The 19,145-nt window shown below is 39.8% G+C and overlaps 1 protein-coding gene across 3 annotated transcripts in view; it reads right to left on the bottom strand.

Moving 5' to 3' along the window:
• LOC137379635 (protein kinase C and casein kinase substrate in neurons protein 2-like) overlaps positions 1 to 19,145 on the bottom strand; it is a 157,154-nt gene that overhangs the window by 121,250 nt on the left and 16,759 nt on the right. Inside the window, exon 2 of one of the 3 annotated variants that reach the window (XM_068050743.1) lies at positions 18,489 to 18,595. The exons of the other annotated variants lie outside the window; for them this stretch is intronic. The gene's annotated coding sequence lies outside the window, so the exon portion shown is untranslated. The remainder of the gene's footprint in view (positions 1 to 18,488; positions 18,596 to 19,145) is intronic. 3 annotated transcript variants of the gene reach the window in all.

Genomic DNA, 19,145 nt, shown 5'->3' on the forward strand with positions numbered 1-19,145 from the left:
GCTCAAAAGTACATTTATGAAATGTTATCTTTGCACTGGACAATTATACACACTTAATGCAGAAGGTGATCTTACACCTGTTCACTTTAGTACTTTTGGGAATTATATTGGCAATCTAACTCCCAGTAACTCCATTGTTTTGTGTCCATGTGCTTCTGAAACTGCTTTGCATTGATACAAAGTGGTGTTATAGCAACATTGTAAAAGAATTAGATGCATTAAGACTTTTTAATTCATTCATGGGATGTGGGCGTCGCTGGCTAGGCCAGCATTTATTGCCCATCTCTAATTGCCCTCGAGAAGGTATCGGTGAGCTGCCTTCTTTAATCGCGGCAGTATTGTATTTATTGTAATTTGTAACATGAAGTATTGTATTTTAAAGAAACTGCTCAGAGTAATATGTAATAAAGTGGAAAAACACATGCAGCTTTTTTAAGTAAACAGTTTTTATTTTTGTCCGATAATATAATAAAATTGCAGCCAGCTGCTGAGAAATTGACTGCATCTTAATTTTGCTGCAATAACATCTTGCACCCAAAATATGCATTAGGAAAATTCATCTTAAAAATGCATACACGACACTGATTTATTCCTCTGATCTAGCATCTACTGCAACTCATGTCACTTCTCAAAATCAATTACAATCAGACAGAAACTGTGATGATTTATGGAATTTTTGCACCAGTCAGCGCAGTTCAGAAACAGGAACCATCCTACATAAAGACAGATGAGATTTAAGTATTCCTGTATTCAACAATAAAACATTAAATATATTTTGGTTACACTTCTTCAGACGTATATAGTTAAGAATTATTGCTGAAAATATCAGACATACTGCCGAAGCTTTTCAGCCTGCACTTATCAGGACAGATGCAAGAATGCTAAGAAATACATTATCAATTTCAGATCATCAGTCAGGCTCGCAATGTAGCTTACATACATTTGCTAGAAGTTACATATATTTATAAGCAGGGACCTGTCCTCTGCAGGCTTGAAGGAATATGTCCAGGCGTTACACTTTTTTTGAATTAAACAAAAGCGTGGGGGATAGGGCGGCACAGTGGCGAGGGCGGCACAGTGGCGCAGTGGTTAGCACCGCAGCCTCACAGCTGCAGCGACCCGGGTTCAATTCTGGATACTGCCTGTGTGGAGTTTGCAAGTTCTCCCTGAGTCTGCGTGGGTTTCCTCCAGGTGCTCCGGTTTCCTCCCACATGCCAAAGACTTGCAGGTTGATAGGTAAATTGGCCATTATAAATTGCCCCTAGTATAGGTAGGTGGTAGGGAAATACAGGGACAGGTGGGGATGTGGTAGGAATATGGCATTAGTGTAGGATTAGTATAAATGGGTGGTTGATGGTCGGCACAGACTCGGTGGGCCGAAGGGCCTGTTTCAGTGCTGTATCTCTAAAAAAAAAGTATTCCCTGGTGCATTCTCCATGGCACAGCCTTAATCCAGAGTCAACTTGCCAACCAATCAGCACCCATTTCTCAAGCAGTATAAATTGTTGCTCCCTTTGAAATTTGGCATCCTTGCATCTGTCCTGATGAGTGCAAGACGAAAAGCTTCGCCAGCATGTCTCTTTTTCAGCAATACTCAAGTTCTGTACGATCAAGCGACTATACTTAAGAAGTGGCAGACCAAATTTCTGGATCACTTCAATGATGCAACTAATGAGAATTCCAGCACGATGGCAGCATGACAAATGACGATGGCAAGTGTTTCTAACCACCCGGATGCCACATTACCAATTTCAGCCCTTCTATCTTGAGGAGCAAAACTGCTTAAACACTGGGGATTGAGCAGGGTGGCAAGAGTCACTTTTACTACTGTGATGCATTTCTTAATAGGTAGTTTCAGGTCACTCTTGGCAAAGGCCTGGGAGTGCACTGCTTGCCCATTCAGCCAGGAATGATATATAGGGCAAGAAAATCTGCAAAAAAGGAGAAATCTTAAAAAGACGCATACCTTTCTAAAAGAAAAACACATCTGTTTATGCCACAAACACACAAGAATGGAAAATTTTAAAGCTTGTCTCACCTGGACAGCATGAAAAACAGGACGACCTGACAAGTACTGGAAAATTATAGTATTAATGCTATTTTACCTATGAATTAAATGAGAATCGAACTACAAGTGTATTTTTGAATAAAGGACTCAAGGGCTTGTTAACCCTTATAGCAAAGAAGTATGCCACTTATTACACCCATTTAAACTGCCAACCTGAAATCAAATCAAACACAAAAACTTACTAGATTTGCTGTGTGGGTGGGTGGGTGGGTGTGTCATGTGATACATGCAGCACACTTAGTATTACCTTGCAACCATGTTACCCTTTGCAACTTTGCTGAGTTTAATTTTTCTTAGTTGTCAATGCATTAACCATCACTTTCACCTCACATGATGATTGGATAACCTAGACCGGCTGTTAACACCTCTGGACCATCAGATAGTCTGGCAAAATCATTTCAAATACATAGAAACAGCAGTAAGTACGTCACTTAGACCCTCTGTCGTTTTATGCTCTGCAATGTTGGTAACAATGACACAAGTTTCAATAGTGCTGTCCTAAAGCAAGTAGCAATTACCTCCAAAAAAAGATGAGGTTCACTTGTTCAATAAATGATGGGATTCGCGGAACTCCTCAGAGTGAAAGCCAGGTTATTCCTCACAAAGAATGACATAAAAGATAGTCAGGAATGCTTTTGTACAGATGTCAAATGGCCACTTACAGTGGCTGCAGCAAATAATTGCTCAAAGATTGACCTCTATGTCCAAAACATTTTTTTTCAATTTTCTTTGCTCATTAGTTTTCTTCATAGGAATAGAGAGCTTTGATCATAGGGTTAGATGAGAAAGGATGGGAGGAGGCTCAAGTAAAAACATAAATGCTAGCATGGACTGGTTGGGCCAAATGGCTGTTTCTGTGCTGTATATTCTATGTAACCAATACCACCAAAAAAAAAAAGGTTAACTAGTTATTCAGACTATTGCTGTATGTGGGGCTCAGCAGTGTTGAAATTCAGTGCTGTTTTTAACCTACAAAACAACACACTTCAAAAGTAACTCATTGGCTATAAAGCACTTTGGGACACCTTGTTCTTTCTTTGAAGCTAGAGTCCTTTATTTCAAAAGGGCCGGAGAGAAACTTAGTGGGAGGGGGAGGATCAAGTTGTCGTGGTCCATGTAGGTACCAAAAACGACATAGGCAGGACAAGGAAAGAGGTTCTGCAGTCAGTATGAGGAACTAGGCACCAAATTAAGAAGCAAATCCTCAAACCTAATAACCTCTGGATTATTACCGGAGCCACGTGCAAACTGGAGTAGGGCAAATAAGATTAGAGAAATTAATGCATGGTTCAAAGACTAGTGTGATAGAAATGGGTTCCAGTTCGTGGGGCACTGGCACCAGTACTGGGAAAAGTGGTGGCTGTACTGTTGGGACAGTCCACACCTGAACCGTGCTGGGGCTGGTGTTCTAGCTAGCCACATAACTAGGGAAGTACAGAGGGTTTAAACTGAATAGTGGGGGCAAGGGATCAAATTTGAGAAGATATGGTAAATCAAGGAGCAAAGACAAGGCAAGAGAGAAATGGTATTAATATGGGAAATGATAAACAGACTGTGACAGAAAGGGACAGAGCATACAAATATAACAGTAAATCAACAGATAAGGCTAGAGGTTACAAAATAGTAAAAGGACCACAACTATCTGAATGCACGTATCATTCAAAACAAATGAACTGAGTGTGCAAATAGAAACAAATAAGTACGATCTGATAGTCATTAGAGAGACATGGCTGCAGGATGACAGATTGGACCTGAATATTGAAGGGTACATGGCATTAGGAAAGACAGGAAGCTAGGAAAAGGTGGAAGGGTAGCTCATTAATGATGGTATTAGCGCAGTAGAGTGGGATGACCTAAGTTCAGGAGACCAGGATATAGAAGCAGTTTGGGTAGAGATGAGAAGTGATCAAGGCAAGAAGTCACTTGTGGGAGTGGTGTACAGGCCACCTAACATTAACCACATTGTAGGACGGGGTATAAAGGAAGAAATAATGGCAGCTTGTCAGAAAGGTACAGCGATAATTATGGGGAATTTTAGCCTAGATATAGACTGGAAAAATCAGATGGGCAGAGATAGACTAACAAGGAGCACATAGAAGGTTTTTGGGATAATTTCCCGGAACAATAAATTCTGGAGCCAGAGATTTTTTTTTTATTCATTCACGGGATGTGGGCGTCGCTGGCCAGGCCAGCATTTATTGCCCATCCCAAATTGCCCTTGAGAAGGTGGTGGTGAGCTGCCTTCTTGAACCGCTGCAGTCCATGTGGGGTAGGTACACCCACAGTGCTGTTAGGAAGGGAATTCCAGGATTTTGACCCAGCGACAGTGAAGGAACGGCGATATAGTTCCAAGTCAGGGTGGTGTGTGACTTGGAGGGGAACTTGCAGGTGGTGGTGTTCCCATGTATTTGCTGCCCTTGTCCTTCTAGTTGGTAGAGGTCGCGGGTTTGGAAGGTGCTGTCGAAGGAGCCTTGGTGCATTGCTATACTAATGATGAGCAGGCTATACTAGACCTGGTATTGTGCAATGAGATAGGATTAATTAATGACCGCATAATTAAGGCACCCCTAAATAGCAATGATCATAATATGATTGAATTTTACATTCAGTTTGAGGGAGAGAAGAGTGGGTCCAAGACTAATATTTTAAATTTAAATAAGGGCAATTATGAGGGCATCAAAGCAGAGCTAGCTAAAGTGAACTGGTAAATTAGATTAAGGGATAGGTCAATAGAGATGCAATGGCAGACATTTAGGGGATATTTCAGAATACACAGAATAGATACATTTCAATGAGAAAGAAAAATTACAAGGGGAGGGACCTGCCATCCGTGGTTAACTAAAAAGTTAAAGATAGTATCAAACGCAAAGAAAAAAACCTATATTTGCGTCAAGATGGGTGGCAGGACAGAAGATTGGACATAAAAAACAGCAAAGAATGATTAAAAGATTGATAAGGAAGATAAAATTAGAGTATGAGAGAAAGCTAGCTAGAAGTATTAACACAGATACTAAGAGTTTCTATAGATATTTATAAAAAGTTAACAAAGTGAGCGTTGGTCCTTATAGAAAGTGAGTCTGGGTAATTAATGAATAAGGAGATGGCAGATGAATTGAACAAATATTTTGCATTGGTCTTCACTATTGAGGATACAAGTAACATCCCAGTATTAGCTGTAAGTCAGGAAATGGAAGGGAGAGAGGAATGCAAGAAAATTACAATCACCAGGGAAGTGGTACTGAACAAATTGTTGGAGCTGTGGGCTGACAAGTCCCCAGGTCCTGACGGACTTCATCCTAGGGTGTTAAAAGTGGCTAGTGAGATAGTTGATGCGTTAGTTTTAATTTTCCAAAATTCCCCAGATTCGGGGAAGGTTCCATTCAATTGGAAAATAGCAAATGTAACTCCTTTATTCAAAAAGGGAGGGAGACAGAAAGCAGGAAACTACAGGCCAGTTAGCTTAACTGTCTTAGGGAAAATGTTAGAAGCTATTAGTAAAGACATTATAGCAAAGCATTTAGAAAAATTCAAGGTAATCAGGCAGAGTCAACATGGATTTGTGAAAGAGAAATCATGTTTAACCAATTTATTGGAGTTCTTTGAGGGAGTTACATGTGCCGTGGATAAATTTTTACAATTTATATAAATGACTTAGACGAAGGGACCAAAAGGTATGGTTGCTAAATTTGCTAATGACACAAAGATAGGTAGGAAAGTAATTTGTGAAGAGGACATAAGGGGGCTACAAAGGGATATAGATAGGTTAAGTGTGTGGGCAAAGACCTGGGAAATGGAGTATAATGTGGGAAAGTGGGAAATTGTCCACTTTGGCAGGAAGAATAAAAAAGCATATTATCTAAATGGTGACAGATTGCAGAGCTCTGAGAGGCAGAGGGATCTAGGTGTCCTAGTGCATGAATCGCAAAAGGTTAGTATGCAGGTACAGCAAGTAATTAGGAAAGCTAACAAAATGTTATCATTTATCGCGAAGGGAATTGAATACAAAAGTAGGGAGGTTATGCTTCAGCTATACAGAGCATAGGTGAGACCACATCTGGAGTACTGTGTACAGTACTGGTCTCCTTATTTAAGGAAAGATGTAAATGTGTTGGAGGCAGTACAGAGAAGGTTTAATAGTCTAATACCTGGAATGGGCGGCTGTCTTATGTGGAAAGATTGGACAGGCTAGGATTGTATCCGCTGGAATTCAGAACAGTAAGAGGCGACTTGATTGAAACATATAAGATCCTGAGGGGTCTTGACAGGGTGGATGTGGAAAGGATGTTTCCCCTTATGGGAGAATCTAGAACTAGGGGTCACCCATTTAAGACAGAGATGAGGAGAATTTTTTTCTCTCAGAGGGTCGTGAGTCTTTGGAATTCTCTTCCTCAAAAGGCGGTGGAAGCAGAGTCTTTGAATATTTTTAAAGCAGAGGTAGTTAGATTCTTGATAAGAAAGATGGTGGAAGATTATCAGGGGTAGGTGGAGATGTGGAGTAATCAGTTCAGCCATGAACTTATTGAATGGCACAGCAGGCTCGAAGGGCCAAGTGGCCTACTCCTGCTCCTAATTCGTATGTTCATATGTTTGTAACCCATGTCACAACAATGCATTCCAAAGTATTGCAATACCATTACTTACTATCCTTGTAAAAACACTGTCCAACATACAAATTCCCAGCAAATGCAACATAGCATGATTTACAATAGCCACAGTCATCACAAATTCATTTCCTACACGTTGCAACTTACACATTTAGAACATTAGGAAGGTTTCATGGAAACTCAACAGATACAGATTACATAATTCTGTAACGCTTCCAAAAAAATCCTATAGGTTATAAATGGATCTGCAAGTTTTTTTTTTCTAACCTTTAGGTACACTCCGCTGATAAAATAAAATGTACTGTCAATCAATTTATATCACAATCAAAAGCAAAGTACAGGGCATGCAGAGAGGGTTAGAACCTTTATTTCAACCTACTTCAATAACTGTTATTTTTCCTAAATAATTGGCAATAAACCTATTTGATAATTTAGTCTTTACAAAAATGCCCCAATTGATAATTTAGTCTTTACAAAAATTGTCTTCTGAAGTGAGTAGTAGAGGAAATTCTACCTGTAAATCTACTTAGAATAAATATGTCTATTGTTCACTGAGGCAATCCTAGATTACTGTGTATACAAGATCTCACTTCTGTTTATAGAAGGTACAGGTTTGTCTATAAGAACTGGCTTTTGAATTGGGCAAGAGAAACGTTATCTGATGAAAGCCAGACTTCTAATAGTGCTCAATCCTAAGAGCAAAAACCCTCAATTTTGCAGTATGAAAATGAATCTATTATTTTGATGCCAACTATAGAACATGACAATGAAGTAAACTTTAGAGGAAAAAAAAAAGCGCCAACTAACCTTTTTATTCCTACACACCATTAAGGATGATCAATCTAAAATGATACATAATGCAGTATAATTGTTTTACAAGAACACAAGAATTAGGAACAGGAGTAGATCATATGGCCCATCATGCCTGCTCCGCCATTCAATATATTCATGGCTGATCTTAGGCTTCAATTCCACTTTCCCGCCCGCTCCCAATACCCCTCGATTCGGAGAGGCCAGAAATCTGTCTACCCAGCCTTAAATGTATTCAACGATGGAGCATCCACAGCCCACTGGCATAGATAATTCCAAAGATTCAGAACCCTTTGAGTACAGTAATTTCTCATCTCAGTCCTAAATGATCAGCTCTTATCCCCAGACTGTGCCCGTGTTTTAGATTCCTCGACCAGCGGAAACTATCTCTCAGCGTCTATCCTATCCAGCCCCTTGAGAATCTTGTGTTTCAATGAGACCGCCTCTCATTCTTCTAAACTCCAGAGAATATAGGTCCAATTTACTCAGCCTATCATAGACAACCCCTCATTTAGTGAACCTTCGCTGAACTACCGCCAATGCAAGTATATCCTTTCTTAAATGTGGAGAGCAAAACTGCACAGTACTCCAGATGTGGTCTCACCAAAACCCTGTACAACTTCTTTACTCCTGTACTCCAATCCCCTTGCAATAAAGGCAAACACATCACTTGCCTTTCTAATTGCTTGCTCGACCTGCCTGTTAACTTTGTGTTCCTTGTACAAGCACACCCAAGTCTCTTTGAACATCAACACTTACAAGTTTCACACCTTTTAAAAAAAATTTTGCTTTTCTATTCTTACAACCAAAGTGAAATTCTTCACACTTTCCTACATTATATTCCATCTGCCATCTTGTTGCCACACACGTAACCTTAACTTATCTCTTTGCAGCCTTTGTACCCTCCCCACAGCTTATCTTTCCACCTACCTTTGTATCATCAGCAAACTTAGATACATTACTCTCCGTCTCTTCATCTAATTCATTGATATACATTGTAAATAGCTGAGGCCCTAGCACTGATACTTGCGACACTCCACTATTCACTGCCTGCCAACCTGAAAATGTCCCATTTATGCCCACTATCTCTACAGCCATCTCTTTTAGAACCCTAGTGTGTAGGCCATCAGATCCCAGGGATTTGTCAGTCCCTTAAGTTTCTCCAATACTTTTTCTTTGCTGATATTAATTTCCTTACTCTTTTAGCCCCTAGGTTATGGTCTATTCCTGGGATGAAACTTATGTCTTTCATTGTGAAGGTAGACACAAAATATTTGTTCAATGCCTCTGCCATCTCCTCATGCCCCATGATAATTTCTCCTGTATCTACTTCTAAGGGACCAACATTTACTTTAGCTACTCTCTTTTTTTTTTATATACCTATAAAAGCTCACAATCTGTTTTTATATTACTGGCTAGTTTACTCTTATATTCTATTTTTTTCCTTCTTATCAACTTTTTGGCAGCCCTTTGTTGGTTTCTAAAACACTCTCAATCCTCAGACTCTCTACTCTTTTTTGCAACATTGTAAGCCTCTTCTTTTAGTCAAATACTCTCCTTAACTTCCTGAGTGAGCCACGGATGGGTCTTTCCTGCCGAGATTTTGTTTTTCAATGGAGTGTATTTGTTAAACATTTTGAATTGTTTCTTTAAAGGTTTCCCACAGTTCATTAACCACCATACCTTTTACCTATTTACCCAAATTACCTTAGCCAGTTCTCCCCTCATACCTACGTAATCTGTTTTAAAGAGATGTTCATCAGTTTTTTTTAATTAAACTTCTGCTCAATTGTTAAAACATACATTAGCAAACCTGTTTTTAAAATCTTTTTACAACTGCTGCTATACTTAGATGATAGTTCACAGGCTTCTCTCTCTTTCTTCAGTGCTATAATTAAAAGAACACATAATTTGTCTGCCAAGTCAAACAAACAGTATATAAAAGTTGCGCATCGGCCCAATCCTGTGGACACTCCCTAAATTCTAAAAAGGCTACAAGAATGTGTGTTTCAAGCTCAAGACAGATGCTCTTATAGCAAAAAAATTGATCTCAGGAGAAACCAGGTAATTTCTAGTAATTACTAGGAGCCAAAAACATGATTAAATGAAGGCATTGTAAATGCTGCAGCACAATGTTTTGGACATGTCTCCGGTTTCTACAGTTCTGCTATAACAGTCTTTTCAATGAACTCATCTAAACTTCACATTTAAAGGGCATGTATAGCATCATGACTAAATGAAACCTTTTAGATTTTGTAACATTGCTACTTCTAAGCAAAAATCAAAGAGGAAAAATGTTAAAAGTTTTTCACTAATCTGCGATCCTCTGCACATTAATCACAAAGTTAACGTGCAGGTACAGCAAGCAATTAGGAAAGCAAATGATATGGTAGCCTTTATAAAAAAAAAAGGATTTGGATTATAAGAGTAAATAAATCTTACTACAATTATATAGGGCTCTGGTAAGACGACAAATTGGGTGCTGTATACAGATTTGGTCTCCTTACCTAATGAATGATATTCTTGCCTTAGAGGGAGTGCAATGAAGGAATTGTCCTAGGAGAGATTGAAAAGACTACGCCTACATTCCCTAAGCTTCAGGAGAATGAGAGGTGATCTCATTGAAAAATATAGGTCCGGATTTTGCAGTAGTAATGACAGTGGAACTGTCAGCATCCACCATTATTATTCCTCTGAAACTGACAACTTTGAGTCTGCACATGTGCAGTTAAATGAAGAAATCCAGAAGTTGTCAGGGATTCCATGCTTCCCCCATAGCATGTGCTGTTGAAGCCCCTTCACCATCCGTCACCTTTCCCCCCCACCAGGCTTCAATAAAGTAGAAATCAGTGAACTGATGAGAAGTTGCTCATTTATGTTATACGTTTGGCTGAAAAAGTTGCACCTTGACGCATGAGGTGTTTTTATGGACGCATTATGACATTAATTACTGAACAGCCTCACTAGCCCTGAGGAACTAATTTTATATTTGTGGAATGCCAAATTTCTCAATTATGATTTAAAAAATTAACATTTTAAAAATAATTTTTGAAAAAATTTATTTATGGTATTTCAGCTTCTACCTCAATCCTATGTATATGTTCCAAACATTTATTTCACACTCTAAAATTTTCATTTAAGAGTGAAAAATTCAGCTAATTTACTTCCTCGTTTGCAGTCCGAGAAAATACTTTAATATGATTGGCTACTTACCTTACTTGATGACATCACTGTTGTTAGATGCCTGGAGTCCCCCTTGACTTGGCTCCAGATTCAAACTGACGCTGGGAAAAGGGAAATCCACACCACAAAGATCTCTAGGTCTTGTGGGTAGCTTTCAAAGTTAACAAGTGCCACTGTTGCACTGCTCTCCACAAAATCTAGACCATAAAAATCATAAGGGGCTTGATAGGGTTAATGCTGGGAGGGTGTCCAGTACTAGGGGTTACAGTCTCAGAATAAGGGATTGGCCATTTATGACTGAAATTAGGATAACTTTCTTCACTCAAAGGGTTGTAGATCTTTGAAATTCTCTATCCAGAGAGCTGTGGAGGCTTAGTTGAGTATATTCAAGACCGAGATCAATAGATTTTTGGATACTAAGGGAATCAAAGAATATGGGGATAGTCTGAGAAGGTGGAGTTAAGGTATAAGATCAGCCATGATCTTATTTAATGGTGGAGCAGGCTCAAAGGGCCAAATTGTCTACGCATGCTCCTATTTCTTATGTTCTTATGAAGAGGTTGATTTGACAAAACAGACAGCATAGTGAAGCAGGACACATGAAACATTTTCCTGCTGTGGTACAAAAAGTGCACTGTGGGACTAAAAAATATTTGAATAGCTTTGACAAGAATAGGTAGTGCAAAATCCACAGCAAAGAAGGTTGAAGGAGGAGTCACAGTATTGGATTAGAGGGAAAGGAGCCTTAGAAGAAAAGGAGCACAGCGAAAAAGTAAGTAACATTTGTAACTGCATGATACAAAATGAAGATATCTTTTGTTAAGATTTAATCAGTCCTTTCTCCACCAATCAAAACTGCTATTTTTTTTTTGATTATGAACAATGCATAACCCTACATCCCCTACCTCTGAACCCAACCAAATCAGAATCTGGTATAAAAAACTCTCATTTATTTCAAAGTCACTGGTCAAGAAACTAATCAGAAAGCACAACTTTTCCAGGTGGCCATATGGATAACCATTAATCATTTCTGACCCAATTTTATCATTTTAAGCTTTTATTTTTCAATTGATTTTCTCTAATTCCTTTTCAATTTCTTGTCTCTAAGCATGTCTAATCATTCAATATTGCATGTTTAATTTTGACTAAATGTTCCTCTTCCTACTGTCTCGGTTTGTGAATTTATAGATCCTTACAACACTGTAGCCCTCATTTATTGATCTGTGTCCCCTTTGACTTACTCTATATTCTACCACACCAGGCCAAAATACAAGTTTCTAAGCATAATCTTTGATCCTTGTTTTACAATGCAATTCACCCCACTGTACACAGTGAACCCCCTTCCTCCCAGAAATATCTGAAGGTTGCAAGGCAGTAGAAGTTATGTTTCAGCTGTATAAAGCCCTGGTTAGACCACACCTAGAGTACTTGGAGCTTTATTGGGCACCACATCTTAATCATTAGAAAGGATATTTTGGCTTTATTCCATTTGTATGCACACATCTGCATGCGTGCTCCTTCCTTGAAGACTTTTTGTATATCTGTTCCTCTACGTTATTTTGTTTCTCTCTCGAGTTGTTTTATTTACCAAGTCTGAGCTGCAGTTCTTAAAACTGAATAGAGTGTAGTTTTACTATAATGATAACTGGATTCCAAGAGATAAATTAGGAGGGGAAACTTACACAAAATAGGGTGCATTCCCTGAAATTTAGAAGTTTACAGGTGAATTGATCAGGAGTGAAATTAGCCAACACTTCTACACACAAAGGATGGTAGTAGTTTGGAATTCTCTCATTCAAACAGCAACTGATGCTAGATCAATTGCAAATTTTAAGTCTGAGATTGATAATTCTTTTGTTATCCAAAGGTATTCAGGGACATGGGGCAAAGGCAAGTATATGGAGTTGGGTCACAGGTCAGCCATGATCTTACTGAATTACAGACAGGGTCAAGAAGTTAAAGGGCCTACTCCTGTTCCTATATTCACAGGTTACAGTTTGAACAAGGTAATAGAGATTTTTGTTGGTGGTGGGTCAGCATCAGGGAGGGAGAAGGGTATGATAATTAAAATGGAGGGCGGAGCCAACAAATGTTCAGGAGCGTTGAGAGGCAGCAAGAGGGAGTAAGGGGCAGTGGAAAGGCCAGTTTTACAGAAGAAGGGTTTAGGATCAGGTAGATGAGCTTTGGAAGAGCTAGGGGATGCAGGCAGGCATTAAGGTGACTGTAAAGGTAGGGAAGGCAAAAGATGGATCTGAGGAGATGGATAAGATATTGGTGCACTGGGGGACAGTGACTGGAGTCTGGCAAAGAAAGGTTCCAGATAAGCTGAACTTTGTACAGGCTCAGGGGCGCAGTGAAGAGGGTGTTAGAAAAATTAAGGTTTGCAGTGCCAAATATTGGATAAGGGTTTCAGCAGTAATGGAGTTAGGGATAGAAACAGATAATATTTTTGAAATAGGCAGATTTGACAATGGACTGATGAGGGGCTTGAAACTCACCTCAGGATCAACAGATATCTATGCATCATCTGGTTGAGCTTGAGTGGGTATCCAGGAAAGAGGATGGGTTTGGAGGTTAAGGCATGGGGTTTCTGATGGGTCTACACAGAAGAGCTTCAATTTAGCTAATGTTGTGCCCTAAATATCAATCTGGCCCATCCATATCTTGAGGTCAGACAAACAGGACAGCAGCAGAGAAACAATTCACAGAATCACGGATGGGTATTGTTAATATTCATGTGCAAGTTAACACTCATATCATGTTATTCAAGCACTACATAAAAAAAAAAAGGAGGCGCCAATGATGGAATCTTGTGACATACTGGAGGTAATCATGAAAGTACAGTAAGAGAAATTACTGCAGGAGATATGCTGACAATGAAGGCACAAGTAGCAACAGCAACATAGAAACATGGAAAATAGGAGTAGACCATTCGTCCTTCAAGCCTGCTCCGCCATTCATTATGATCATGGCTGATCATCCAACTCAGTAACCTGTTCCCGCTTTCGCCCCATACTTTTTGATCCCTTTAGACCCAAGAGCTATATCTAACTCCTTCTTGAAAACAAACAATGTTTTGGCCTCAACTGCTTTCTGTGGTAGCGAATTCCACAGGCTCACCACTCTCTGGGTGAAGAAATTTCTCATCTCAGTCCTGAAAGGTTTACCCCATATCCTTAGACTATGAACCCTGGTTCTGGACTCCCCCACCATCGGGAACATCCTTCCTGCATCTACCATGTCAAGTGCTGTTAGAATTTTGTAGGTTTCTATGAGATCCCCCTCACTCTTCTGAACTCCAGCGAATATAATCCTAACCGACTCAATCTCTCCTCATACGTCAGTCCCGCCATCCCAGGAATCAGTCTGGTAAACCTTCGCTGCACTTCCTCTATAGCAAGAGCATCCTTCCTCAGATAAGGAGACCAAAACTGCACACAATATTCCAGGTGTGGCCTCACCAAGGTCCTGTATAATTGTAGCACGACACCCTGCTCCTGTACTCGAATCCTCTCGCTATGAAGGCCACCATTTGCATTTTTTACAGCCTGTTGCACCTGAATGCTTACCTTCAGTGACCGGTGCATGAGAACACCCAGGTTTCGCTGCACATTCCCCTCTCTCAGTTTATAGCCATTCAGATAATAATCTGCCTTCCTGTTTTTGCTATCAAAGTGGATAACCTCACATTTATCCACATTATAGTGCATCTGCCATGCATTAGCCCACTCACTCAACTTGTCCAAATCACCCTGAAGCCTCTCTGCATCCTCCTCACAACTCACCCTCCCACCCAGTTTTGTGTCATTTGCAAATTTGGAGATATTATATTTAGTTCCCTCATCTAAATCATTAATATATATTGTGAATAGCTGTGGTCCTAGCACCGATCCCTGCGGTACCCCACTAGTCACTGCCTGCCATTCGGAAAAAGAACCATTTATCCCTACTCTTTGTTTCCTGTCTGCCAACCAATTTTCTATCCATCGCAATACACTACCCCCAATCCCAGGCTATTTTACATGCTAATCTCTTATATGGGACTTTGTCAAAAGCCTTCTGAAAATCCAAATAAACCACATCTACTGGCTCTCCCTCATCAACTCTATTAGTTAGATCTTCAAAGAATTCTAGTAGATTTGTCAAGCATGATTTCCCTTTCGCAAATCCATGCTGACTCTGCCCGATTCTACCACTGTTCTCTAAGTGCTCTGCTATAAAATCTTTGATAATGGACTCTAGAATTTTCCCACTACCAATGTCAGGCTGACTGGTCTATAATTCCCTGCTTTCTCTCTACCTCCCTTTTTAAATAGTGGGGTTACATTAGCTACCCTCCAATCTTTAGGAACTGTTCCAGAGTCTATAGAATCTTGGAAGATGACCACCAATGCACCCACTATTTCTAGGGCCACTTCCTTAAGTACTCTGGGATGCATACCATCAGACCCAAGGGATTTATCGGCCTTCAATCCCATCAATTTCCCCAACACCATTTCTCTGCTAATACTGATTTCCTTCAGTTCCTCTCTCTCACTGAGATGATAGGGGAGTATCATAGGAGTGGACTACAGGAGAAGGGTGGTGGCAGGGAAAGCCCTTTTAGTGAACAAGCCAAGAGGCTATCATGCAGTAGCGTCAATTTTAATTTTACTGGGCCCAAAGTAGATGACATTGGGCACATTAGTGCCAGCTGCCTTGGAGTTGGAAGGACACACTGGAGGAGAAAAAAATGTAAGTTTGTGTGAAAGGTAGCTGTGACAAACAAAATTCTGGAAATAGCAGGATATAAATGAAGTCCTTCATATAGTACACACTTGCGGTATGTGTAAGATTTTTAATACAGAAAAAAATCTACTCCAAAATATTGGAACATACAACAAATGTTAAGTATCAAAGTTTTCTTGGGTTCATGCCTCTGACACTTCTAGAAAAATAAATCTTGTACCTTCAGTGTTCATATTGCCGTTCAGAAATTTCTAGATCAGCCACTGTGACAAAACATACTTTCATATACTCTATTTACTTAATCCAGAATACTGTAGCCCAAAATAGTAACCTATCTGTTCTCTCCACAAATGATGATTGACCTGCTCTGATTTTGCAGCATTATTTGTATTTTTTTTTTTTTAAGATGTTTAACGCGTTTTTTTTGCCATTTACAGGTGATGAAATATTGGCTTTATCTACAACCGAACATGCAACAATCTCATGTCACACTACACTCATTTTAACTACTGGAATCAAGACTATATTTGAGTTGGATACTTTTTGGGAGCTGTGCCAACTTTTTCTAGTTTTCTGGGTTGTGTGTATGCTATCAAGTAGCATGGTAAGTTTTGTGACGAAGGACAAAGAAACATCTACAGCCTCTGTTGATATTAAGTCAGCTGAGCAGCGTATTAACATTTGCAGAAGTCATATGATTTCGAAAGACGCAACTGAATTTTCTTTGAAACAGTGCAATTACAGTAGAGGAAATGGATATTGAGGTGTTGGTAGATTTATCATAATCAAAGTTGTAAGCTCAAAGATAATTTGGAAGCTTTACAAAACAAATTCCCTTGAAATGAAAACAAATTGCTGCAAATGTCCAAATTTTAAAAAAGCTGAAGGTCAACAGAAAATTAAGTGCCACTACTGATAATTCAGTGGCAATGAAGTGTACAATCAGATCTAGATACCTGCATTTGTAATTTCTGATATCTATTTAACCCAGAAACTGACTACTCCACCCTTTTTAAAATTAAAAATAAATAGAACTGGAAAACATACTTCAGTCCCATGGACCAGCAGCAGGGTTTAATCCTTCACTGCAGACCGCACCCTCCAAATGGGCTGTGTGCCCATTTAGAATTGAAATGGACAAGTTTTATAAAAGAAGTTGTTGTCCAGAGTTCAATTTAATGTCATTCATGAAGTTGTCCAGTATATTCAATAGTCTGAGGTTATACCAGGTTGCTATGCCACAACAGAAGTACTTTTAGTCAACTTTCAAGGAGCAATCCCGATCCCCACTCTTAAGGTTTATACACAAAACCAACCCATCTAATCTGTGCAGAATTGCACAATACACTGCACTTGGAGTTTGCATCATTTCAGGAAACCCAAAACGCACAACCACAGCATAAGGAGCTGAAAAGAGTGATCCAATCTGTGCTTTATATCAGAAGTTTCAAAACCATAGATCACTTCCTAACACACTCAGCATTGTTCTTGCTGTTAGACAAAAATGTATAAGTTTAAATTGCAGTGAAAAAGGCTGAAAAAAATGTAAGAATTATTAAACTATTCTGAAAACTTCAAGTTGTTCATTTGATTAATTCACAAATGTACTTTATCACTTTTCATAAAGGTTGAAAACCAAGAGTCTGAATAAACTTCACCGTTCAATCTTTACTTTATATAGATGAATAACGAAAATAGAAAAAGTATTCTCTCATCTCAAGCTATAGAAAGCATTTAACATAACACGAATTGAAGCACACCTTAGTATAATTCTTTGAAGAAAATCTCCCACAGCAACTGTTAAGAGCAAGTAGCATTTACAAAACGGGGCAGCACAGTGTTTAGCACTGCAGCCTCACAGCTCCAGGGACCCGGATTCGATTCTGGGTACTGCCTGTGCGGAGTTTGCAAGTTCTCCCTGTGACCGCGTGGGTTTTCGCTGGGTGCTCCGGTTTCCTCCCACAGCCAAGGACTTGCAGGTGATAGGTAAATTGGCCATTGCAAATTGCCCCTAGTGTAGGCAGGTGGGAGGGAATATGGGATTACTGTAGGGTTAGTATAAATGGGCACAGACTCGGTGGGCCAAAGGGCCTGTTTCAGTGCTGTATCTCTAAATAAATAAAAAAATAAAAAATGTGGCAAGTTAGAATCTGAAGGCAGTCTATGGCACATGCTTACTGAACTGTTCAATACAGTTCTTCCTACTTTTATTCATTTTATTTTTATTTTATTTAGAAATACAGCACTGAAACAGGACCTTCGGCCCACCGAGTCTATGCCGACCAACCACCACCCATTTATACTAACCCTGCAGTAACCCCATATTCCCTATCACCTGACTACACTAGGGGCAATTTACAATGGCCAATTTACCCAACACCTGCAAGTCTTTGGCTGTGGGAAGAAACCGGAGCACCCGGCGAAAACCCACGCGGTCACAGGGAAAACTTTCAAACTCTGCACAGGCAGTACCCAGAATCGAACCCGGGTCCCTGGAGCTGTGAGGCTGCAGTTCTAACCACTGCGCCACTGTGCCGCCCCACTTTGCCCGATAAACTGCCAATCTGAAGATCATACATGCACATTTGTGTTAAATCATTTATATATTTAGCTGCCATAACTTGCATTTACAATAGCACCTTTAATGTAATAAAACATCCCAAGGTGTTTCATAGGAGCGTTAAACAAAATTTGATACCCAGCCGCACAAGGCGACACAAGAACAAGTGACCCAAAAACACTGTCAAAGAGGCAGGTTTTAAGGAGCGTCTTAAAAGGAGGAAAGACAAGGAGAAAAGGGGAGTGGTTTAGGGAGGTAATTCCAGAGCTTAGGGCCCAGGCAGCCAAAGCCATGGCAGCCAATGGTGAAGTGTTTAAAATTTGGGAATGCACAAGAAGCCAGAATTTGAGGAGAGCAGATATCATAGAGGGTTGCAAAGCTGGAGGAGATTAGAGATAGGGAGGGGCAAGGCCATGGAGGAATTTTAAAATTAAGGTGTGGCCGGACCAGCAGCTAATGTAGATCAGCGAGCAGGGGTAATGGGCTAACGGGACTTGGCACAAGCGGAGCAATTATACTCAGTATAAATACTCACCACAGACAGAACAAGCATAATGGCAATAGTAAACGCAAAATACTGCAGTTGCTGGAAATCCGAAATTAAAACAGAGTGCTGGAAATACTCAGCAGGTCAGGCAGCATCTGTGGAAAGAGAAGCAGAGTTAACGTTTCAGGTCTGTGGCCTTTCATCAGCATAATGGCAATACAGTGTAATCTCCATTGTTCTCCAAAATGGAGGGATGGACCTCTCATCGTTGGTAATTAATAGAGATGCTGTTTAATCAACAACGCCCAAGACACAGGAATGAAGAGTTATCAATACACAAAAGTAATGTTATTTCACGATCTCAGATTTCTCCCACAAATGTTCCAGCAGATAATGCAGGATGCACATTAGGAAAACTGCATTTCCTTTGAAGGTAAGTTTTTTTTTTAAATTGCACTGTTTATGATGTTACCACCAGGTGAGGCGGGGGTTTCAAGCTCCCCTTTCACCCCTTCCCTGGTTTGACTGCAATAGGGTTTATCTATTTTGAAACAGTGATTGAACTTACTATTTCAGTGAGCACTTGCTCCTGTTCCTCTAATATAATTACAAATGAACCAGATAGGTTTTCTTGAGTTTAAACAAGATGCAAGATTATCCTTAACACTCCAAAGCAGTTAAAATTACTAAAATACGCTATGCATC

Source organism: Heterodontus francisci, chromosome 18, assembly GCF_036365525.1.
Source record: "Heterodontus francisci isolate sHetFra1 chromosome 18, sHetFra1.hap1, whole genome shotgun sequence".
Taxonomy (NCBI): Eukaryota; Metazoa; Chordata; class Chondrichthyes; order Heterodontiformes; family Heterodontidae; genus Heterodontus; species Heterodontus francisci.